This window comes from Vicugna pacos, chromosome X (assembly GCF_048564905.1).
Source record: "Vicugna pacos chromosome X, VicPac4, whole genome shotgun sequence".
NCBI classification, from domain to species: Eukaryota; Metazoa; Chordata; class Mammalia; order Artiodactyla; family Camelidae; genus Vicugna; species Vicugna pacos.
In genome coordinates this window covers 41,215,432-41,242,548 of record NC_133023.1, presented here as the reverse complement: position 1 = coordinate 41,242,548, position 27,117 = coordinate 41,215,432, and positions in this window count along the sequence as shown.

The following is a 27,117-nucleotide window of genomic DNA, read 5'->3' as shown; positions in this document are numbered from 1 at the left end:
GACAGTTTTACTTCTTCTTTTCCAATTTGGATGGCTTTTCTTTCTTATTATTGCCTAGTTACTCTGGCTAGAACTTCCAGTACTGTGTTGAATAAAAGTGGCAAGAGTGCAATCCTTGTCGTGTTCCTGATCTTAAAGGAAAGCTTTCAGCTTTTCACCATTGAGTATGATGTACCTGTGGGCTTGTCATGTGTGGCCTTCATTATGTTATAATTATTTTTATTTCTGTAAAATTGGTAGTATTATCTTTACTTTCATTTCAGGTTTACTTATTTCAATCTTTTCTCTTTTTTCTTAGTAAATATAGCTAAAAGTTCATCAATTTTGATGGATGTTTTAACAAATCAACTAATGGTTTCATTAATTCTCTCTGTTCTATTTCTAGCTTATTTATCTATGCTCTAATCTTTGTTATTTTCATCCTCTGCTAGCTTTGGATTTAATGTGTTCTTTTTAAATTCCTTACATGTAAAGTTGAGTTGTTGATTAGAAATCTTTCTCCTTTTTAATGTAAGCATTTACAGCTATAAATTTCCCTATTAACACTGCTTTCACTACATGCTGTAAGTTTTGGGACTGTGTTTTAATTTTCATTTGTCTTAAAATATTTTCTAATTTCACTTGTGTTTCGTCCTTGACCCATGGTCGTTAAATAATGTGGTGTTTAATTTCCACATATTTGTGAACTTTCCAATTTTTCTTTTGTTTCTCATTTCTACTTTCATTGTATTATGATCAAAGAAGTTCGTTTGTATGATTTTAAATTTATTAAGACTTTTGTCCTAATGTATGCTTTGTCATGGAGAATATTCCAGTGCACTTGAGGAAAATGTTTATTCACACTGGAAAAAGACTGTCATCTTCAAGACCACCACTGATCGATTGGTGGGGAGTTGGCAAAGGGCAAGTAAAAACAACACACAGATTTTCTACTTCTTTTAAGTTGCCTTTTTCTTGATATAATATTCACTTGGTTACTGTAAACTTTGTTTTCTGGAGTTCTGACAAGGTTGATTTTAAAAGTTTCTTTTTTTTTTTAATGTTTCTTTGGAGAACCTGGAGTTTGAAGCTGCCTGTTCCACTGTTTTACTGATGTCTCTCTCCCATATTATCATTTTTATATTACAGCTGGATTCAGTTTAAAAAACTATATTGAGTACTTTTGTGTCTATGTTTATGAGAAATAATCATCTTGTGTTTTTTTTTTCCTATTGTCTGTCTGCTTTTGGTATCAAGACCATTTTGCCCTTATAAAACAAGTGAGGAAGTGTTCCATCAGGTCTTGTTTTCTTTAGGGTGCTGTGTAGAATTGGTATTATCTCTTTGTTAAATATTTGGTAGTAGTAACCAGTGAAATCATCTGGGCCTGGAAATCAGTTTTGTTGAGTAGTTGTACAACTATGAACTTAATGTCTTTTATAGATATAGAACTATTCATTTTATCTTTTTTACCTTGGTGAATTTTGGTAGTTTGTGTTTTTCATTAAGCTTGTCCATTTTATCTACATTGCTTAATTTATGTATTTAGAGTTGCTCATAATATTCCTTTATCCTTTTAATATCAAAAGAGTCTATAGTGTCATCATCTTTTTCATTCCTAGTATTAGTAAATTGTGTTTTATTTTCTCTTTGTCAACTTTGCTGGAAGTTTGTCAGTTTGACTCATCTTTCTAAGAGCGGTTTTGTTGTGTTGGTTCTCTTTCTTTCCTATTATCATTTCCTTTAATATTTGCTCTTATATTTATTATTTCCTTCCTTCTGCTTGATTTGGTTTTATTTTACTTTTCATTCTCTTATTTCCTAAAGTGGAAACTTGGAGTATTGATTTGGCACTTTTCTTCTTTTAAAGTAGTTACACAGCTATAAATTCCCCTCTGTGCCCCTGAGATTTTGGTAATTTGTATTTTTCATTCAGTTCAAAAATGACCAATTTCCCTTGAAATTTCCCTTTTGACTAATAAATTAATAGGAAGTATGCTATTTAATTTCCCCAATATGTGGAGTTTTTACTATTATCTTTCTGTTACTGATTTCTATCTTAACTCTGTTATGGTCAAAGAAAATTCTTTGTATGATTTTGATTATTTTTAATTGGTTAAGATTTGTTTTATGATCCAGGGTATGGTCTATCTTTTTTAATGTTTCATATGCATGTTAAAATGTGTATTCTTCTATTATTAGGTATAGTGTTCTAAAATTATCAATTAAATCTAGTTGGATAATGGCATTGTTGCTTTCTTCTTATCCTTGTTGATTTTCTCTTTGTTAGCCTTAGCTATTACTGAGGGATAAGTGTTGATATCTTCAACTATATTTCTGTGTTTGTATATTTCTCTTCTCAGTTCTGTCAGTTTTTTTTCCTTCATGTATTGTAAAGCTCTGTTGTTCAGTCAATATATATTTATAGATTGTTATATTTTCTTGGTGATTTGATCATTTTATCATTATCATCATGTTAATGATCCCAGGTTTCTTTTAATGATCTTGTGCATGGAATATCTTTTTCTATCATATTGCTTCTATCCTACGTATATCATTATATAGGAAATGAGTCTTTTGTAGATAGTATATATTTGGGTCATATTTTTATTCTTTCTGAAAATCTTTGCCTTTTAATTGATATGTTTAGACCATTTGCAGTTAAATGCATTATTGATATGCTTGGATTTAGGTCTAAATTTCATTATTTTCTCTTTCTTTCCCCTGATCTTTATTCCTTTGTTCCCCCTTTCTGCCTTCTTCTGCATTATTTGAACATTTATTAGTATTCCATTTTAATTTACCTCTTGTTTTTTAATTTATATCTTTGTATGAGTATTTTACTGATTGTTCTAGGGTTTTCCATATAGATACTTGACTTTTTACAATCTACTTAGAATCAATATTTTATCATTCCAAGTGGAGTATAGAATCCTTAACAACTTATGAATCCATTTATTCCCTCCTTTGTTATATTTGTCTTATATGTTACATATGCATACACGGGGAAAATCCTTTTGAACAATGTTACAATGTTTCTTTCAATCATCATACTTTGGAGAATAGCAAATGAGAAGATTAGTTTGTTTTATTTACCTAAATATTTATCATTTTTCTTGTGCTTCCTTCATTCTCAATATTCCAAGTTTCCTTCTGGTTTTATTTCCTCTTTGTCTAAAGTTCTTGTAACATTTCTTTTAGAGAATGTCTGTTGACAATGAATCCTTTTAGTTTTCCTTATTCAAGAAACATCTTTATTTGTCATTCATTCATTAAAGATACTTTTTCTGGATATAGGATTCTGGGTTGATAATTCTTTAAAATTTGGAAAAAAAATTGCTTCCTTTTAACGACTATGGTTTCTGATGAGAAATATATAGTTATTCAAATTGTTGTTCTTCTATAGTTAATGTGTCATTTTTGTTCTGTCTGCTTCAATATTCTTTATTTGTGTCATTTTTCAGCAATTTGATTATGGTAGGTGTGGGCTTGTATTTCTATGAGGTTATTTTTATAGTCCTTGATCTTAAATAAGTTGGTTTGTGATTGTTACAAGTTTGGGGAAGCTTTCAGCCATTAATTTATCTAAGAATATTTCAACACTAGACTCTTTTACATCTATTTCTGGGACTCAGGTGACACAAATGTTAGAACTTTGATATTGTCTCTAAGTCTCTGTTCATATTTAAATGACATCTCTTTTTGAAAATTAATTGACCACCTATTAACACTTAAATGAGAGAACTAGAAATGTTAATTATAGAATTTTTAACAGATAGTGAAATTAGTATATATCAGGATCTTTGTTTTACATGAAAAGCATGGTCAGAGGAAAATTCGAAGTCTTACAGTCTTATCAATAACAACTAAAAATAATCAAAAATAATTAAATTTATAGCTCTAAAAGCTTAAAAAACAAGGTAAATCAAAATGAAGTATAAAGAAGGGCATAATAAATGTAAAATAAGGATGTAGAATGTAGTAATGATGTAGAAAAGAGAAAAAACTTTTTCTTGGTTTCTTGAAAAATATTGATAGATGTACCACTAGCTAACATAATAAAGAAAAAAGGAGAAATCAAAGACATAAAATAAAAAATTATTTATGATAAATCACAGAGAAAAAAATGTGACAGTGTGTATATGTCCATGAATGACGGAAAAATTGTGCTGAACACTGGAATTTGACACAACACTGTAAAATGATTATGAATCAATAAAAAATGTAAAAAAAAAGATTTACAGGTTATCTTTAATGTATTACACATGCTCTGAAGGATTTCACATCAATAAAAAGTTTACTTTCTCTATGTAAAAAAAAATAAAATGAAATAAAATAAAAAGTTATAAGGGAAAATAACTATTGAATCAGAAGAAATGTCAAAAATCATTCAACCTAGTTTACTGGCTTCTATGGAAGTAAATTTTAAAACTTTATGAAATGAATAATTTCCTGAGGAAATAATTGTTACTCATATTGACAGTAGTAGAGACAGAAAGCCTAAAGAGACCAGTTTTCTTAGAAGAAAGGGAAAAAGTTATCACCTAGTCCACCAGAAAAGAACACAGCTCAGATGACTTCATAGGAGAATTCTACCAAACTTTCAAAGAGATTGTTCTATTGGTCTATAAATTGTTTTAGAGTATTGAAAATTAAGGAAAACTACTTAATTATTTAGATAAAGCAAGTATAACTTTTAATCTAAGCATTATTAAAACAGTATGAAAAATGAAAAGTATAGAATATTATTACTTATTAATATAATAGCAAACAGATCAAGCATATTAAGAAGATAATACTCTATCATCAGGAAGATGTTATCCCAAGGATACAAAGTTGTTTGAATATTATTAGGTTCATAAAGATAATATATAATACCAGTAGTTCTAAAAAGGAAGAAGCTCAATGATTCTCTCTGTAGATGCCAATAAGAAGCCTCTGAAAAAATTCAATACCCATTCTTGATATAATAGAAATTGATACATAGTTTCCTAATGGAAGAAACAGTAGTACTTCCACTAATATCAGGAACTAGCTAAGGTTGGGCACTCTCTTCACTATTATTCAACATTTTACCAGAAATATTAACCAATGCAATGATAAGAGAAATTCATTACTGGCATACGGAATGGAAAAGAGGATATAATATTATTTCTATTTTCATATAGTGTAAAAGTGTGCCTGGAAAACTTACAGAATCAATGGTAAAAATAACTCAAATAATAAAATATTTTATTAGGGGAGTAGGCTGTAAAACTGACATAAATAAATCAATAGTCTTCATTTACACAAATATAACCAATTAGAGGATACAATGGCAGAGAAAACCCCATTAACTATAGCAACAAAGAGGATACAATGCGTAGGAATACATTTTTTTTAAATTGCAGAACAATTTTTATTTATTTATTTATTTATTTATTTATTTATTTATTTATTTAACACTTTTATTGAGTTATAATAATTTTACAATGTTGTGTCAAATTCCAGTATAGAGCACAATTTTTCAGTTATACATGAACATATATATATTCATTGTCACATTTTTTTTTGCTGTGAGCTACCATAAGATCTTGTATATATTTCCTTGTTTATCTATTCTACAATTTTGAAATCCCAGTCTGTTCCTTCCCACCCCCCACCCCTTTGGCAACCACAAGTTTGTATTCTATGTCTATGAGTCTGTTTCTGTTTTGTATTTATGTTTTTATTTTGTTTTGTTTTTTAGATTCCACGTATGAGCGATCTCATATGGTATTTTTCTTTTTCTTTCTAGCTTACTTCACTTAGAATGACATTCTCCAGGAGCATCCATGTTGCTGCAAATGGTGTTATGTTGTCAGGTTTTATGGCTGAGTAGTATTCCATTGTATAAATATACCACCACTTCTTTATCCAGTCACCTGTTGATGGACATTTAGGCTGTTTCCATGTTTTGGCTATTGTAAATAGTGCTGCTAAGAACATTGAGGAGCAGGTATCTTTTTGAAGTAGGGTTCCTTCTGGATATATACCCAGGACCAGAATTCCTGGGTCATATGGTAAGTCTATTCCTAGTCTTTTGAGGAATCTCCATACTGTTTTCCACAGTGGCTGTACTAACTGCATTCCCACCAGCAGTGTAGGAGGGTTCCCTTTTCTCAACAGCCTCTCCAGCATCTGTCATTTGTGGACTTCTGAATGATAGCCATTCTGGCTGGTGTGAGGTGATACCTCATTGTAGTTGTGATTTGCATTTCTCTGATAATTAGTGATATTGAGCATTTTTTCATGTGCCTATTAATCATTTGTATTTCTTCCTTGAAGAATTGCTTGTTTAGGTCTTCTGCCCATTTTTAGATTGGGTTGTTTGTTTTTTTCTTATTAAATCGTATGAGCTGCTTGTATATTCTGGAGATCAAGCCTTTGTTGGTTTCATTTTCAAAAATTTTCTCCCATTCCATTGGTTGTCATTTTGTTTTACTTATGGTTTCCTTTGCTGTGCAGAAGCTTGTAAGTTTAATTAGGTCCCATTTGTTTCTTCTTACTTTTATTTCTATAGCTTGAGTAGACTGTCCTATGAGAACATTTTTGAGATGTATGTGAGGTAATGTTTTGCCTATATTTTCTTCTAGGAGGTTTATTGTATCTTGTCTTACGGATAAGTCTTCGATCCATTTTGAGTTTATTTTTGTGTATGGTGTAAGGGAGTGTTCTAGCTTCATTGATTTACATGCTGCTGTCCAGGAATACATTTAACAAAAAAAAGTACAAAACTTATATGAGATGAGCTTTTTAATCCTTGTAAAAGACACACACAGAAGCTCTAACAAATGGAAAGATATCCCTTGTTTTTGATAGGAATACCCAGCATTATAAAGATATCAGTTTTTACTAAATTAATGTTTAATTTTAATGCAATCTCAGTAAAAAATACCAAGATACTTCTTTATGGAACTAGACAAATTGATAGCTAAACTTCATATGGAAAAATGATCATTCAAGGATCTCCAAGAAGACACTAAAAAAGAAAAGCTACAAGGGGTACCATCCCTACCATAAATTAAAATGCACTATAGAGTCTCTATAATTAAAACAATGTGAAACTGGCTTATGAATAGACTTACCAGTGGAATACAACATAAAATCCAGAGATAGGCCCAAATAAAAATGGATTGGAACTTTGGTATATGTTAAAGGTGGGATCCCAATAACCCAATACATTGGGGCAAAAATAAATGGTACTTGGATAACTGAAAAGCCATTTGGGAAAAAAATAAGATAAAATTAGATATACACTTCACACCATATAGAAGAATAAAATTTAAATAGGTCAGGAATCGGTGGAGGGTAGGTATAGCTCAGTGGTAGAGTGCATGCTTAGCATGCATGAGGTCCTGGGTTTAATCCCCAGTACGTCCATTAAAAGAAAGGAAGGAATGAAGGAAGGAAAAAAGAAGGAAGGAAGGAAATCCAAATTACACCCCTAAAAGAAACAAACAAAAAATGGATCAGGAATCTAAATACTAAAAGCACCATAAAAGTGCTAGAAGCAAATACAAGTGAATTCCTCTTTAGTCTGGGTATAGGAAAGAACTTTTAAACAATGATTGAAAATCCAGATGCAATGAAAGAAAAAAATTGAGAAATTTGACTGTATAAAATTTTTAAAAAGATAACTTCTGCATGGCCAAAAAAAAAAAGTCACACCACTATCATAAATAAAATCAAAATTCAGCTGGCAAATTGGGGAACATATTCGCAACATAAATAACAGACTAAAGGCCAAAATCCCTAATATAGAAAAACTCTTAAAAATTTAGGGGTGGAAGATGAGAGGTTCTCTTTCTGAAAGCATACTTTAATTATGTCCCTGCAGTTTGCTTTTGGGTTTAGGGCTTTATCACTCTCAAATACAAATAGAACTACCTCATTCTGTTTAATTCTTTCATAGGAGAACATTCCACAGTGTGGGACAGTTAATGAACCATTTAGCTTTTGAGAATATTAATTGATTCAGCATATATCTATTCAGTACCTACTATGTATCAGTCACCATTGGATACCCTAGAAAACAATAAGGAAAAAAATAGTCTCTGCTCTCATGGGGCTGATATTTTAATAGTGGGGACAGACAAGAAATAAATGCATAATCTAGTATAAGAATCCTTTCCTGCCCTTCACATCCCACCCTAGCTTCTCTTCTATATCTCCTTCAAGATCAAGGTAGCAGGTTACCCTGCCTGCCTTCACCCACACCTCTGGTAGTCATTCCATACCCTCTGCCCAATCAGATGATTTCTGACCTACTGTGTTAACAGTACATCTTTGGTCCCTACCAGTGACCTCCAATGTGAACATCTCAGTGGGTGTTTGTTAGTCCTCACCTCATCTTAGTTAAACTCTGTCCATTCATTGACACTTAGTGACATTCTCTTCTCTCTTGTTTTTTAATTCCCTCTCGGGCCACTATTCTTCAGTATTCTTTGATGAAGACTGAATAGCAAAACCCGTCTCACTAACTCCAACCCTGTATATCCAATTGACTGCTAGACTTTTCCACTGTAATATCTTTGCTGCACCTCAAATTCAGTGAGAGGATAAATGAACTCATTTTCTTTCACATACTGAGTTTCTCTTAGTTTTCAGTCTCCTATTTGTGTTAACAGGTTTCCATAGATGGCTTCTGATGAGTGATGACTCTCTATTCACAACTTTGTGTAGTCATTTTCCACACTGAATATGGGGTGGCTCTGTGATAAAGAATAAAGAAGTGATGACGTGCCATTTCCAGAATTAAGCTTTAAGAAAGTCTGACAGCTGCCCATTTCACACCACAGGGGGTCCTGAGATGCTCTATAAGAAGATCAGTTACCTTATTATAAAGAACAATTAGAGTCAGTGTAGTGAGGGAGAGGCTCTGACACTCCATAAAGAGAGAGAGAGAGAGGCCTCAGAGTCCCAGATGAGTCTGGCTTTCCAACTACCCCTACCAAGAACACAGGTATATCTACATAAACTGTCATAGAGTTTTTCCAGACTGGTCAAACTCTTGGATGACTGCTGACCCAGCCAATATCAAGAGGAGCAGAAGAAAAATCCAGCACATAATCTAAGAAGTAATAAAACTGATTGTTTGAAGCCACTGTCTATGCATCATCTTACCTAATATCTACCAGCATACAACCCATACAAGCATACAACAAAATCCTTCTCTCCATTAGAGACCAACATCTGCTCAGCCCTGCCTATACCAGGGTCTTCTCATCACATTAAGCAGGATACTCTACACATTCCTGCTCCTACCAGGGGGGGTCCTCTTTCATGTAGGTAGGCTCCTAGCCATTCTTACCCACACCTAACTTTCCAGCACCACTGTGTACAGAGTCATGGTTCAATTCCATCCTGAATCTCTTTTGCAGGTATGTTCCTTTTTAATTTAAGTTTTATTATATCACTCCTCTGTCATACATAGGGATTCTACAGATAGATATATAACAAAATTTTCCATATGTGCCGTATACACAGCAGATAGGATTTACTGTACTGACTCTAAAGGGAAAGAGGGTCATTTCTCTTATAATGAATGTTATTACTATAAATTAATTATTCAATTCAACATCTCTTGATGGTCTACTAGATTTCAAGAAGTGGTCTGAAATTTGGATATGCAAGACCAATCACTCAAGGCCTCATCTTTCAAAGATCAGACATCTCAGTGAAAGAAGCAATCATCCAGGCATATAGGCCTTACAGGATAAGTTACTTATTCAAGGTCATGGAACAGAAGTGGTAGTATTAAATTGTTCACTCTAATTCTGCCAGTCTATGGTCCCACGCAGTTGTTCTAAACCAAGTTTCCTCTTATGAGCTTCTCTGTTTTAACTTATCTTACTTCTCCTGGCTCTGCATGCCCATAAATTATTAAAATATGCACAATAAGTTAATAGACCTGGATCAGGAGGCAGCTTCCAAGAAAAGATTGCTGGATGCCTCTCTGTGTTTTCCCGGAGAAAAATTCTGGATGTCAAGCTCTGCCCATCTACAAGCGGTAGAGGGATCTAAGGCAGGCCTTTCGCCTTCCCTTTCCTAGCTGATAGCTGTTCCAGGATAACTGTTTTCTCATAGTCATTAAAGGAGTAATGACAGAAGGGACAGCTCTGGCTCTCAAGCTTTTAAAATTATCCTCAGAGAGGGCCTCTAATGCTTCTGTCATGGTCCAAGCTGCCTAATCCTTTCTGATGTATAAAAAGGTAGTTGGACCCCAAGCTGGTTAGTTTCAGCATAGATCCTCTGAACTCTGACCTAGGTTTTTGAGGGATGCTACAACCTTGTGAGTTCCTGGATTTTCAAAGTGGCCTCCTATGTTGGCAGGAATATGACTTTGTTCTCAGGAATGACATCTACATCTCAACAACTGTAGCATAAGCAGTGTTTCCATGGTAAATGGGAAAAGGCCCACATTTGGAGTTCAGGAGGCCTGGATATGAATCTGAGTTCTACCACTTAACTACCTAACTTGCGTAACTCATCTCAGCCTGTTTCTTCAACGGTAGAAGGGGAATAATAATATCCTCCTCATAAGCCTTTGGAAAATCACAAATGTAGAGTACACAGATGATATTCAGTGTAAGTTGTCATAGAAATGAGAGGTCTATGCTGTACTTTTATATTGTTGAGTTCCTTGGGGCACAGATCCTGTGTGAATCATATTTGTGTCCTTCAAACTCCTAGCACAATGTTTAAAATCAAGTGTCTGAATGTTTGTGGAGCAAAGCTGACCAGGCCTCAGTTTTTACATCTGAAAAACCAAAGAGCAGTTCAACTCTGATTTTTTTACAGTTTTTTTTACAGTATACAGGTATACCCGTTTTATCGCATTTCACTTTATTGAGCTTGGGGGATACTAAATCGAAGGTTTGCAGCAACCCTGCATCGAGCCAAGTCTGTCAGTGGCTGTTTTCCAACAGCATTTGCTCATTTCATTTATCTGTGTCACATTTTGGTAATTCTTGCAGTATTTCAAACTTTTGCATTATTATTATATTTGTTTTGGTGATCTTTGATGTTATTTTTGCGACTTGCTGAAGGCTCAGATGGTGGTTAGTGTTTTTTAGCAATAAAATATTTTTACGTGACTTCTGGAAGATGGCAGAGTAGAAGGACGCTCGTAAGTCACCCTCTCCCACAAATACACCAAGACCCACATCTACAGACCCACTCAGCCAACCAGAGCATCTGTGGAACTCCGACAGAACATCGCCCTCTTCAAAAGATAAAGATGCCAAAAATCTGGTAGGGGAAAAGGAAAAAAGAAAGAATAAAAGGCAAAGCAGTGCAGGACAGGTCCCGCGGGGAGGGAGCGGCAGAGGAGGACTGGCGCTCGCTCGCTGGGTCTCCCCTCTCCAACTGAGAGGCCAGCGGGACGGAGGGGGAGCCTCCGAGGCTTGAATCTGTACAGAGCAGCCCTTGTCTGACAGAACTAAGTTAAACAGGCACAGAGCGTCCCCCCAACACCCAGCCTGAGATGCGGGCCGGCAGCGGCGGGCAGGGCCAGGCTGCATAAGCCGGGCGGAGGACGGGGGCAGCTGCACGGAGGCAGCTCCGGGGAACTGCAAGGGGCTGGGCCCCGTGGCTGTGGGTGTACAGGACAGAACAACCTGGTCCCTCCATAAAACAGCAAGGTCGATGTGCTCTCGGGGGAAGGGTGCATAACCCCATCTCTGAAAACCCACGGAAACTTTTCAGGGGAAGAGAGGCCGGGCTCAGGCACAGCCGCCATATTCTCCAGGGCTGAGCACCCAGGCGGGGGCGGGGGCGAAACCTGCATCCGCACCGAAGGGCTTAGCAGCCTCAAAGGCTAGACTGAGATGGGCCTACAGCCCAGGGCAGATAGGATCCTTCCATCCTGGTCCCTCAGAGAACTTGCTCTACAAAGACAAACAAGGAGCTGGATCTTGGCTCGGAGCAGGGATGAGGCTGTCCCTCCGTCTTCCCCGAGCACACCCGCGGAGCGCCAGGGCAGAGCGCCGACCAGGGCGGAGCGCGCAGCCCCACAGAGCAGCGGAGCTACTGCAGGCGCAGGTAGAGGGAGAGCGGCCCCTCGCCGGTCGGGCAGGAACACAGCCCCTGACCAAGGTGCTGGGAGGGGGCACGACCCACCCTCCTGCCTGGCCAGTCTGCAACATCTGCGGCATCCGGAGGGGCAGTGACCCACCCGCTCGCAGCAGAGGAGAGCTGCACCTGACCCCGTGTTAGGAGGAGGCGCGATCTGCTTGCCGACAGGTGTTGGGAGCAGCACAGAAGAGGGCGCCAACGGAGGGCCTCTGAAAACAAGCTGAGCTTCCAAAACAGAACGAAGACAGAAAGACTTCACATTAAAAGCACACAGACTCCAGGAGAACACCGACAACACCCCCCCCTTTTTTTTTAAATCTGTTTTTACCTGTTCTATTTTCTATTACTCTCTTAATTTTTACTTCTTAATCCATTTCTATTTCTCTTGGGTTTTGATGTCCTGTTATTGATTAGACACAGGTTTCAAATACATCTATTCATCTCCCCACCCCTTTTCTTTCTTTTTTTTTTTAAAGGTTTTAAAAGGACGTCTCAACCCGATTAATACTCTGCTTCAACTTGCTCTTCTATTATTCATTATACACTGTTTTCAAACTCTCTTTCTCCCTTCTTTTAAAAATCTTTCTCTCTCTCTCTTATTTTTTTTCTTTTTTTTCCTAAGTTCTATTTCTAAATAGGCATTAGATAGATAAAATCCTTTAGATCCAAAATAGACAACTGATACTCCATAAACCACAGTGCCAGAGAGGTATGAGCAAGATGAAGAAGCAGAGAAACCTTTCCCAATTAAAAGAACAGGAGAAATCCCCTGAAAGAAAGATCAATGAAATAGACATCGATAGCCTACTAGATCAAGATTTCAAAAAAGGAGTGATCAAATTGTTGAAGGAATTAAAGGAGATAGTGTTTAGAGATATAAAATATGTCAAAAATGAAATTGAAGCTATAAAGAAGAGCCAAGTAGAATGGGTAAACTCGTTGAAAGAAATGAGGAATGACCTAATAGCTGTGCAAAGCCGACTAGATAACGCAGAGGAATGAATTAGTGATCTAGAAGACAGGGAAATAGAAAGCACCCATTCAGAAGAACTACAAGATAAGCAAATAAAAAATAATGAAAATAGCATAAGGGACCTATGGGATAATATAAAGCGTCCCAATTTTCGCATAATAGGGGTCCCAGAAGGGGAAGAAGGATCAAAGGGGATTGAAAAGGTTTTTGAAGAAATCATGACTGAAAACTTCCCAAACTTAAAGAAGGAATCAGATATCCAAGTACAGGAAGCTCAGAGGGTCCCAAACAGGAAGAATCCAAATAGACCCACACCAAGACATATCATAATCAAGATGGCCAGAGTCAAGGATAAAGAAATGATTCTAAAGGCAGCAAGAGAAAAGCAAAGAATGAATTACAAGGGAACCGCCATAAGGCTGTCAGCTGATTTCTCTACACAAACACTACAGGCCAGAAGGGAGTGGCAAGATATATTCAAAGCCCTGAATGAGAAAAAGATGCAGCCTAGGATACTTTATCCATCAAGGCTATCCTTTAGGATAGAAGGAGAAATAAAGAGTTTCACAGACAAAAAAAAAAAGCTGCAGGAGTTTAGCAACACTAAACCAACGCTAAAAGAAATATTGAAAGGGCTATTCTAAATAGAAAAGCAGCAGGATGCTACAGAAATGAGAAACTCACAACTGGAAAGGTGATAACTCATGAATTACAAATAAAGAAAACATACAAATCGCTGAGAGTGGGAGAGGGAGGCAGGGAAATACAGAATTTTTTTTCTTTCTTTTTTAAATTTTTTTTAACAGTAGGATGGGTTTGAGATCATGTTACTATCAGTTTAATAAAAACAGTTATAGTAATGGGTTCATAGATTTACAAAAAAGGGTAATCACAAGTCAAAAATTTACAAGGGAGTCACAAAAATTAAATAAAATCCATGATAATACAAAGGAAAATTACCAAACCACAAAAGGAAGAAGAAAGGAACAAAGAGGATATACCAATTCAACTGCAAAGATAAGTTCAAAATGGCAATAAACACACATCTATCATTAATTACTGTAAATATTAATGGACTAAATGCTCCAGTCAAAAGACATAGAGTGGCAGAGTGGATAATAAAGCAAGAACCTTCAATATGCTGCATACAAGAGACCCACTTTAGGGAGAAGGACACATATACATTGAGAGTGAAAGGATGGAAAAGGATATTCCATGCAAATGGAAAAGCCAAAAAAGCAGGTGTTGCAGTACTGATTTCAGACAAAACAGACTTTAAAACAAAGGCCATAAAGAAAGATAAAGAAGGACATTTTAGAATGATTAAAGGAGTGATACAAGATGAAGATATTACACTCGTTAACATATATGCACCCAATATAGGAGCACCTAAGTACATACAAGAATTACTAACAGAGATAAAGGGGGTTATTGATGGGAATACAATCATAGTTGGAGATTTTAATACTGCATTAACATCACTAGACAGATCTTCCAGACAGAAAATAAACAAGGCAACAGAGAAATTAAATACTACAATAGAAAAACTAAATTTGGTGGATATTTTCAGAGCATTACACCCCCCAAAATAGGATATACATTCTTTTCAAGTGCACATGAAATATTTTCCAGGATCAATCACGTACTTGGACACAAAAGAAACCTCAACAATTTTAAGAAGATAGAAATTATCTCAAGCATCTTTACTGACCACAATGCCATGAAACTGGAAATCAACAACAGAGAAACAAAGGAGAAAAAAAGGAAAGCATGGAGATTAAACAATATGTTATTGAAAAAACAATGGATCAATGAAGAAATCAAAGCTGAAATTAAAAAATACCTTGAGCCAAATGATAATGAAAGCACAACCACTCAAAACCTACGGGACACAGCAAAGGCAGTGCTAAGAGGGAAGTTTATAGTGATACAGGTCTTCCTCAAGAAAGAAGAACAATCTCAAATAAACAACTTAACGCACCACCTGAATGAATTAGAAAAAGAAGAACAAAAAGCCCCAAAAAGCAGCAGAAGGAAGGAAATAATAAAGATCAGAGAGGAATTAAATACAATAGAGAGTAACAAGACCATAGAAAAAATCAACCGAACCAAAAGTTGGTTTTTTGAAAAAGTAAATAAAATCGACAAACCTCTGGCCAAACTCACAAAGAAGAAAAAAGAGAGAGCACAAATTAGCAAAATAAGAAAGGAAAATGGAGAAATTACAACAAACAAAGTACAAATACAGAATATCATACGAGAATATTATGAAAAACTATATGGAACCAAACTGGATAACCTAGAGGAGATGGACAAGTTTCTGGAAACATACTATCCACCAAAACTGAATCAAGAAGAAACTGAACACTTAAACAATCCGATCACTAGAAAGGAAATAGAAATAGCAATTAAAAACCTCCCTACAAATAAAAGTCCAGGACTGGACGGCTTCACTGGGGAATTCTACCAAACATACAAAGAAGAACTCATACCAGTCCTTCTCAAACTCTTCCAGACGATTGCAAAGGAGGGAATACTCCCAAACTCATTCTATGAAGCCACCATCACCCTGATACCAAAAGCAGGCAAAGACACTACAAAAAAAGAGAATTATAGGTCAATATCACTGATGAATATAGACGCCAAAATCCTCACCAGAATTTTAGCAAATAGAATCCAACAACACATAAAAAAGATTATACATCATGACTAAGTGGTGTTCATCCCAGGGACACAAGGCTGGTTCAACATATGCAAATCAATCAATGTAATACATCACATCAACAAGAGAAAGGACAAAAACCACATGATCATCTCAATCGATGCAGAAAAAGCATTTGATAAAATTCAACACCCATTTATGATAAAAACTCTCGCCAAAGTGGGTATAGAGGGAACATATCTCAACATAATAAAAGCTATATATGACAAACCTACAGCCAGCATAGTACTCAGCGGTGAAAAACTCAAAAGCTTCCCATTAAAATCTGGGACAAGACAAGGATGCCCACTATCACCCCTCCTATTCAACATAGTCCTGGAAGTCCTAGCCACAGCAGTTAGGCAAGAGAAGGAAATAAAAGGGATCCAAATTGGAAAAGAAGAGGTAAAAGTGTCATTATATGCTGATGACATGTTACTATATATAGAAAACCCTAAAAGGTCCACACAAAAGCTACTAGAGCTGATTGAAGAATTCAGCAAGGTAGCAGGTTACAAGATTAACGTTCAAAAATTGGTTGCATTTCTTTACACTAACGATAAATCAACAGAAAAAGAAAGTAAAGAAACACTCCCCTTTAAAATAGCACCCAAAGTAATAAAATATCTGGGAATAAATCTAACCAAGGAGATGAAAGCATTATACACATAAAACTATAAACCATTGATGAAGGAAATTAAAGAAGACTTTAAAAAATGGAAAGATATTCCATGCTCTTGGATTGGAAGAATCAATATTGTTAAAATGGTCACACTGCCCAAGGCAATCTACAGATTTAATGCAATCCCTATCCAATTACCCAGGACATATTTCACAGAACTAGAACAAATCATAATAAAATTTATATGGAACCATCAAAGACCTAGAATTGCCAAAGCATTACTGAAGAGAAAGAAAGAGGCTGGAGGAATAACTCTCCCAGACTTCAGACAATACTATAGAGCTACAGTCATCAAGACAGCATGGTACTGGTACCAAAACAGACATATGGACCAATGGAACAGAATAGAGAGCCCAGAAATGAACCCACAAACCTTTGGTCAACTCATCTTCGACAAAGGAGGCAAGAATATACAATGGAATAAAGACAGTCTCTTCAGCAAATGGTGTTGGGAAAACTGGACAGCAGCATGTAAAACAATGAAGCTAGAACACACCCTTACACCATACACAAAAATCAACTCAAAATGGATTAAAGACTTAAACATAAGACAAGATACAATAAACCTCCTAGAGGAAAACATAGGCAAAACATTATCTGACATACATTTCAAAAATTTTCTCCTAGAAGAAATAAAAGCAAGAATAAACAAATGGGACTTAATGAAACTTACAAGCTTCTGCACAGCAAAGGAAACCAGAAGTAAAACAAGAAGAAAACCTACGGAATGGGAGAAAATTTTTGCAAGTGAAACCAACAAAGGCTTGATCTCCAGAATATATAAGCAGCTCATACGACTCAATAAGAAAAAAATAAACAACCCAATCCAAATATGGGCAGAAGACCTAAACAAGCAATTCTCCAAGGAAGACATACAAATGATCAAAAGGCACATGAAAAAATGCTCAATATCACTAATTATCAGAGAAATGCAAATCAAAACTACAATGAGGTATCACCTCACACCAGTCAGAATGGCTGTCATTCAAAAATCCACAAATGACAAATGCTGGAGAGGCTGTGGAGAAAGGGGACCCTCCTACACTGCTGGTGGGAATGCAGTTTGGTGCAGACACTGTGGAAAACAGTGTGGAGATTCCTCAAAAGACTAGGAATAGACTTACCATATGACCCAGGAATCCCACTCCTGGGCTTGTATCCAGAAGGAAATCTACTTCAGGATGACACCTGCACCCCAATGTTCATAGCAGCACTATTTATAATAGCCAAAACATGGAAACAGCCTAAATGTCCATCAACAGGTGACTGGATAAAGAAGTGGTGGTATATTTATACAATGGAATACTACTCAGCCATAAAAACCGACAACATAATGTTATTTGCAGCAACATGGATGCTCCTAGAGAATGTCATTCTAAGTGAAGTAAGCCAGAAAGAGAAAGAAAAATACCATATGAGATCGCTCATATGTGGAATCTAAAAAACAAAAACAAAAACAAACAAACAAACAAAAACAAAGCATAAATACAGGACAGAAATAGACTCATGGACAGAGAATACAGACTTGTGGTTACCAGAGGGGTAGAGGGTGGGAAGGGATAGACTGGGATTTCAAAATTGTAGAATAGATAAACAAGATTACACTGTATAACACAGGGAAATATATACAAAATATTATGATAACTCACAGAGAAAAAAATGTGACAATGAGTGTGTATATGTCCATGAATGACTGAAAAATTGTGCTGAACACTGGAATTTGACACAACATTGTAAAATGATTATAAATCAATAAAAAATGTTAAAAAAATAAAATAAAAAAATAATAATGCTGCAGTGAAAAAAAAATCTGAAGGGGGAGGGTATGGTTCAGTGGTAGAGTGCATGATTAGCATGCTCGAAGTCCTGGGTTCAATCCCCAGTATCTCCATTAGAATAAACAAACAAACAAACCTAATTACCTCCCCCAAAGCAAACAAACAAACAAAAAAGCCAAATCTGCCAAATACATTAGAAAGCATTCGAATGTAACTGTTGGATCCTATTTAAAATATTCCATAAAACAAATCTCTTTGCTGCATATACCAAGATAACTGGGAGTAAAAGTTACCTTAAGATTTAATTTTTGTACCTTTAGAGACAATGGTTTTAAGAAATTCCTATTTATCTTTTGATGGTTATTTTTAGTTGTTTGATAACTCAGGTCTTCTAAATGGCTTATCATAAAACCACATTTCAAGTCTTGTTTCTTTGCACGTATCCAAATATATTTCCTTGTGTGAGCATCTTTGTAATAGTAGGCATAGAAGTCTTTCAAATGCTGAACCATATATGCTCAATTATTTTTTAAATCATTAATAGAGGAAACAATTAGTGTAGTTTTACCAGGAAGTTATTGCTATGTATGTGTGATTCACAGTGATTCTGTATACGCTCCCCAGCTTTAAAGACACATAGAACTATTGTTGTGATATCAATTGTTAGTTCCTCAAGTTACAACTGCGCAGCTTGAGTCCGAGCTTTTAAAGAATAGTTCACTTTTAAAGAAGTTTCCTTAGCAAGAGAGCAGTTGAGTTGTATCCATTGGTTTTTACTAGGTTTACAATGGCTTCAGTTAAATCATTTGAACTATGAAGTAAGTATAATTACGATGAAGAAGTTCAATCTCATTTTCAAAAGCTGAATCACATTTTATTTCTTGAATTAATATAATAGAAACATTAAAATTCAGGACCATTGGAATATACCAATTTCTGTTTGAGGATTGTGTGTGTAGTTTTCTTTTTTTTAATTTGCTTTTTTTTAAGGAAATTGAAATTGCTACATTAGTTAGTAGAAGAAAATGCTTTGTTTTGCTCTAAAGAGTCTGAAATTGTTCAGGCTAATCATGGTTCATAGATTACAAAGAATAATGCTAGTAAATGCCAATGAACTATTTTTACTTTTTATATGAAATGTACAAATTTTGGGGGATGATGGTGGCAGTGGTGCCTCTTACTACCTGATATGAACACTTGAACACTCTCATCAATATTGTCATCATCCGTTTAACACTCCCAGTGTATTTTCTCTATGTCTGTTTACTTAAAATTGTGTGAAATGACATGATTAATATGCAATGAAATCTGTAAAATCTGTACTACATACAAAAAATATTTTTACATTAAGGTATGTACATCATTTTTTAGACATAATGCTATTAAGCACTTAATAGATTATAGTATGACTTTTATAGACACTGGGAAACCAAAAAAATTGTGTGACTTGCTTTATTGTTATATTTGCTTTATTGTGGCCATCTGGAACTGAACTCACAATATCTCTAAGGTATGCCTGTAAACTACTCATATGGCATGTTGATACTAATCTGTTATTCATGAAGTAAAATGTTGCTGTGTGTCATGATGATTTTCATTTGTGCCATTGAGCTACATGGGACAAGGGCTTGACTGCAGCCTTTCTGATCCTCTAATCCAGACAGGGCAATATGCAAAGGCTAAAAGATTTGGTCTCTTACAGCATCTGCTCTTTTTTTAAGAGCAGAGAAATATAGATCTAAGAATCACCTCAGCAGACTCCCCCTCAGGGTGCATTGCCTAGCACTGGGCCATACACACGATCCTAAATCAGTCAAAGAGAAGGAAAGTCTTGTCAAAGAGGAGGAGTATGTGTAGAAAGCCATTGGAAAGCTTTTATATTCTGGTGTTTTCTCTCAGGCTTCCATATCTGTATATGTTCCTGGAAGGAGCTCTTTCCCATGGGGTAATTCTGGTTTCAGATTACAAGGGTAAGGCTTGAATAAACTAATGATCACTTGTCACAGAAATCCCAAAAGGCGTGGAGATACTGCTGCAATATTGAGTTCTCTGAAATATGACAGATTTGAGACATGCTCACTAGTGGCACAGTGATGGTTAATGCTTATTGAATATTCATCATGAGACAAACACTTTTCTTAATGCTTTAATCATATTAATTAATGATCAAAGCAAGCTCCCTATTAGTTTGGGTATAGACATTACCCAATTTTATCAAGAAAGATATTGATGGAGAGGTTCAGTGACATGCTGACAGTCATTCAGCACACAAACAGTAGAAGCAGGATTTTTACCCAGTCTCGCTCCAAAGCCCAACCTCATAACCACTGTGGCACATGGCTTGTACTCCAATGGCTAGGACAGGAGAGATGCACAAATTCTTTTATAATTTGGGGGAGGTCAGTAAGACCCTGTGCAAAGGGCATGGATAATGTTACTAATAATGTGCCTTCTGATTTTCTCTGGGGATAAATGAGAGAAAATAGCATGATTAGCACCTGGAATTTATGTAGAAGCCCAATGAATGATAAATGGATGAATGAATAGAAATAGCCCAATGAATGAATAGAAAAAAAGACAAAAGAAGAAAACCTTTTTTTGTGCGTTCAGAGTGGTAAACTAACAATGGGATATGACCAAGTAATCCCATTCCTGGGCATCTATCCAGAAGGAACCCTACTTCAAAATGACACCTGCACCCCAATGTTCATAGCATACTATTTACAATAGCCAAGACATGGAAACAGCCTAAATGTTCATCGACAGATGACTGGATAAAGAAGACGTGGTATATTTATACAGCAGAATACTATTCAACCATAAAAACTGACAACATAGCACCATTTGCAGCAACATGGATGCTCCTGGAGAATGTCATTCTAAGTGAAGTAAGCCAGAAAGAGAAAGAAAAATGCCACATGAGATCACTCTTATGTGGAATTTAAAAAAAAACATAAATACAAAACAGAAACAGAGTCATAGACATAGAATACAAACTTGTGGTTGCCAAGGGAGAGGGGTGGGAAGGGATAGACTGGGAATTCAAAATTTGTAGATACTGACAGGCATATATATAATAGATAAACAAGATTATAATGTATAGCACAGGGAAATATATACAAGATCTTGTGGTAGCTCACAGCAAAAAAAATGTAACAATGAATATACATATGTTCATGTATAACTGAAAAATTGTGCTCTACACTGGAATTTGACACAACATTGTAAAATGACTTTAACTCAATAAAAAATGTTACAAAACTAACAATGGGAAAATAAGACTGCCAGATTATTATTTTTAAACTTTTAAATTTTTAATTGGATTAGTTTGTAAATGTCTTCTCAGACTACCCCTGGGGTCTGGACAAGGTTTCTTCTGAAAAAGAACAATGGTCTGCTACTACACACTTTAACTGAAGGCAGGTCCTGGGGCTTATGATGAGGGTACTGCAGCATTCCCAATTCTTAGACTGAGTTGAGGGAAAAGCTTTCTGACACTTCCTTTTGGGCTGGCAATATGTTTGGTCATGAATTGCAAGGTGGAAAGACTCACAGGAAATCCTGGTAGTGGAGGTGGTTGAATGGCCCCTGGCCACGTGGGGACAATCTGGGAGCAAGGTAGGAAACTGGCGTAGTGAGAGATCCCACGATGGAGCTGAGGTCTATGAATGGTTCTAAGTCCTAATACTTGGGTTACACTCCTCTTCCGCAGTCCAAGAATTATCAGTACAATCTCATTAACTATTACAGCCTGGTTTCTGCTGGATAGTGGGAAATCTGGTAAAGACTCAAGCCCATGCCTGGAATAAAGAGGGTAGAGGTCAGAGAGCAGGAGTCCCTCCTTGGAGGCCTGAGTGCTGATGGCTGAGGCAGTCACCAGCCTGTAACCAAAAGGCCCTATGGAGGAACATCATGAGTGTCAAAAATGGCAGAGGTAGAGTGGTGTGGCAGTAAGGCATGAAGTCCAGAGTAGATGGGACGTCAGGCAACTTTTTCACCTCAAGTGGAAAGAATCAGCAGGGCCACCCCTAGCAAATCTGATTCATCAAACAACACTATCAGACTTTGATCGGGAAGATGGCCTTGGTTTTCTTGCTTTTGTTGTTTTAACAAGGGGAGAATTACCATCAGTACAGATAAACCCTATACAAAGACTAAAAACTGCTTCACCTTTTAGTTTTTTTTTTGCTCTGTTAATCCCAAATGTAGATGATAGATCATGAAGAAAAGAGATGAGGTATTGAAATGAAGAGCAAGTCTAGGTCCTCAGGGTAGCAAGGACTGATGGTACCCAAGATTTCAATGACGGTCATGGGCTCTGGAGACAAACATTTCTATGGTGAAGAGTATGGCTCCACCACTAACCATCTGAGTGGTCTGGTGATTGTTACCAAACCTCTGGGAGCCTGACTTTCTTCACCTGTCCAAAGGAGCTGATGATGGCACCCGTGGTGTAGATGTGGTGAAACAGTCACTCTCAGAAACGGCTGGTAGTACTGTGAAATCATTCCATGTTTATGGAATTCAGAGATTAAATATGCAGAACCACTGAATCAACAATGTCCCTTCAACAGTTTATTCTAAAGGAAAGAGATGGACATAGGTGCAAACATGAGAGTAAAAATCATTAACTAGTGCATTGTCATTAACATGAAAAAATGCCCTAAGCATACATTGTCTCAGTTTAAAATTCATTAGTTTCTTCTGGGAGACATTTCCTGACTAAAACAAGATTATTTTCCTCCCTTCCTAGGAAGGTATGAGGCCCTTCCTGGTATCGGTTCTGAGTTGGTCTCCTAGGATCCTGGAGGGGGCTTCTGGATGGTCTGCAGAAGGCATAGTACCTGGGAGTGAGAGTGTTGTGGGTGGGAACTTTGGGCTCTGGAGTGTGTAGGTCTCCTTGAACCCCAGCACTCACACACTTCAGAAAGCACCTCCCTTCACCTCCACTGCCTCAGTGGCTCCACTTCTGTACCTTTGCACCAGCTCTGCCCTCTGCAGGAACACCCTTTCTAAACAAAGTGCTCAGAGAAGCTTTCATGGGATATGCTCCTGTGTAGCAGCCCCATGGCTTGCCCCTTCACGGGGAACTGTGCACTGAGGGACACAAACCCCTACCTTCTCTATTTCTGTGTTTTGGACTTTGCCTCCCTCCTCCTTCTCTGGACTCCCTACCTCTTCTTTGCTGACCCCTTCTTCTGCAGAGATGTAAGTTTCTGAGAGGAACTGTATATCCAGCTTCTCCATCTCTGCCATTATCCTGGACATAGGGGGAGATTGAAGAGGAGGAAGAGGGAGATGAAGCTTAGACAAGGAAGAGAAGAAAATAGGAGGGAAAGAAGAGGGATGCGGGTGAGAAGAAGAGAGGAAAGGAGAAAGGGGGAGGGGGAGGGGAAAGAAGAAGGAAGGGAAAAAAAATAAGAGGAGGTGGAAGAGGGGAAAGGCAGAGGGCAGAGTTGATGGGCCAGGTAGGGAGAGGAGGGAAGGAGAGTGGAAGGAAGGGGCCACAGAGAAGGATTAGGGTGAAGGGAGAGCATTGAGAGGGAGACAAGATGGAGAGGAGGAGCAAGTGATGGAAGACGGGGAGGATTTTATGTAGGGGGGGGAAGGAGAGGGAAGGAGAAAAAAGAGCTTCGAGGGGGAGTGAAGAGAAGGATAAGACAGGGGACAAGGAAGAATTTAAAAAAGAGGAGAGAGGGAAGAGGGTTGTATGGCGACGTGGGGGATTCATATGTCCAGCGATCTCAGTTCGTGCTCCCCAGGGACAGCTTTCCCAACTGGGGTCTGAGTCCAGCCCTTCCCTGCTTTCCCCACAGGCAGTCCCTGATGAGGGTGCTCCCTGCCCACCTTTGGCACTTGCGCTGCAGTTGCTGGTGTTGCTTGGAAGCTGCCTCCAGGAACTCCTTTGCCTTCCTGTTCTCCTCCTCAGACAGCTGCCTGCAGGGCTGGCCACAAGGGTTGGGGGTCATTAGTCCATCCCCCAACTCCTCCCTTCAGCTTCCTTCTACTCTGCTGTATAAGAAGAGCCTGTCACTGCAGTGGCCCTTTCCATAGAACAGATGGCTCAGCTGATACTGAAAATCCTCCTTCTTCACCTATATCATCTTCTCTGTGGAAGTAAGCAAGGCAGGGCAGGTACCTCTTACCTCTGAGCCTCACTTTCCTTTCCCTTGCATTGCATCAGGAACATCTTCAGTGTCTTTGTGGGGAGAGGAACCGAGGAGGCCCTATGAGAACTCACAAGAGGAATCAAACATAATGCCATTTGCAGCAACGCGGATGCTCCTGGAGAATGTCATTCCAAGTGAAGTAAGCCAGAAAGAGAAAGAAAAATACCATATGAGATCGCTCATATGTGGAATCTAAAAAAACCAAACCAACCAACAAACAAAGCATAAATACAAAACAGAGACGGACTCATAGACATAGAATACAAACTTGTGGTTGCCAAGGGGGTGGGGGATGGGAAGGGATAGACTGGGATTTCAAAATGTAGACTAGATAAACAAGATTATATGGTATAGCACAAGGAAATATATACAAGATCTTATGGTAGCTCACAGAGAAAAAAATGTGACAATGAATATATATATGTTCATGTATAACTGAAAAATTGTGCTCTACACTGGAATTTGACACAACATTGTGAAATTATTATAAATCAATAAAAAAAGTTAAAAAAAAACAAAGTTGGGCAATTAGGTGGAAAAGGCCAAAGAAATTTAAAGGAATTCTGGTTCTGTGCCTCCATGTCCTACCTCCAGAGTCCCTGTTTTACATATTGGGCCCCTAGGACACAAACCTGCATTTTATTAACCCATCCTGTTGGCCTTGGCACATAGTAAGGGCCCTGGCACAATTGCCACATATTTGCATGAACTGAACAGAATCTTAAGGTCCCACAGCAGACAGTCTGTGCACCTGTAGGTGTTGCTCTCTTCTACCAGATGGCACAGAACACGAACTCCATAAGTGGGCAGTTTGTTCTGTGATCATTTACTCTGGCCACTGTGGCATCAGGTTTTACACACCACACACAGAGAGATATACATACACATAAACATAAATATATAGAGCACAGGTAGGCTTCTGAGAAAAGTCTGGGGTTCCCATGACCTTTGCCTCTACCTCTGGATGATTCTTCTTTCCTCCAGGAAATGGTGGATGGGAGTTGGATGGATTTATGAATGTACAAGTGGATGAATGAACAGTTGGATGGATACATGAAGAGATGATAAACACATGGTTGGATGAATGGATGGAACATCAGACAGTTGAATAGATACATGAAAAATGGATTAGTGGAAGGATTATGGGTGAATAAGTAAATGGATGGATGGATGGATGATTGAAAAGAAAGGGAGATGGCTGGTTGGATGATGGTATGAATTTTTGGATGAATGATGGATAATTGGATGATGGTTATATAGATGCATGCTTGAATGGATAAACCATGGTGGGGATGACTGAATTGATAGATGGTGGGTAGATGATGAAATGGATGGGTGATGGATAGATGGTTGCATCAATTGCTGGTTAGAGGAATCAATGGATGAGTAGATGGATGGATGGTTAGTTGCAAAGGGTGGAAAAATGGAAGAGTAGATGCATAGGATAATTTGGCTGGACAGAGAGATGGATGGAAGATTGAGTGAGTCAGTGGCTGGTAGGATGACTAGATGGTCACATGGATGGAGAGATGCTTAGTTAAAATTTATACTGTTGCTTTTAAGTTCTTGCATGGTTTTGGTCTGCTTGGCTCCCTATGTATTTTCTGTCTTTCTTACCCTGGTTTCCTCTTGCTGTTTCCTTAAGAGACACTGAGTTAAAAAATAACAATCCTTCATCCTACTAGGAACATATTCAATTCATTTGTTCCATCAACATTTATCCAATGCCTATACTATGTGTCAGACTTTGGGCTTGCATTGATAAATATTCAGTGAACAAAGAAAAAGGGTGATTAATTACCATTAGGTAATCAACAGACTAGTGAGGGCAGATATTAAGTTCATTACCATACAAATAACTGTCATTGTTTATGAAAATTATAACTATCAGTGAGTGGAGTGTTTCATGCAAAAAGGATGGTAAAATTAAAGGCTCTGAGGTTTTGGAATGTGCCTAGGGAATGTCTGGGAATAGTGTAGAGACAGCATGACTGAAATGAACTCAGCCCAGGGAAGTGGTAAAATGGGGAGGTAAAAGGATTGGATAACATCTTAGGTTGCAGCTCACTGACAGGAATTTCTGTTTACTCTGAGTGAGGTAGGAGTTAGGGAACGGGTTTTATTATAGGAAGGATGTGAACTAAGTTACATTTCAACAGGATTCATCTGTTTACTATGGGTGGAAGTAGCTTTTGTGGCATGGCTAGGGCAGAAGCACAGAGAGAAAGAGAGAGAGAGGGAGAGAGAAAGATGGAGAGAGACAGAGACAGAGAGAGAGAAGCTATTAAATACCTTGTTTTTTCCTCAAGACCTCCTCCAGGCACAGCTGCTCTGGACTTACTGGAAAAAAAGAGTGACACTTTCAGACTTCAGGGACCAGACCCTGCCCTGCCCCCCACAACTCCAACTTCCGGGAAGTGACTTGCTTGAGGTCACGTGAAAAGGTCTTGTACAGACCCAGGAGAGACCTGAGTGTCTTCCTTCTACCCCATCTCCTTTGCCTAGTTAACGATATACTCTGAGACCAGGCCTCTCCCCTATGTGTGCCCGTGTTCTCTGTAAGTGTTCAAAGGCCACAGCATTTACAAATGGCAGTGCAAGTATGGTACAGAATGAATACAGTTTTACACAAAGTTTACATCTCATTGGAGAGAGATGATAATGAAGATGTAAATATATCAAGTCAGGTAGGGATAAAAAGAAATCAAGCAAGATAAGGGCAAGAGGAATGATCAGGT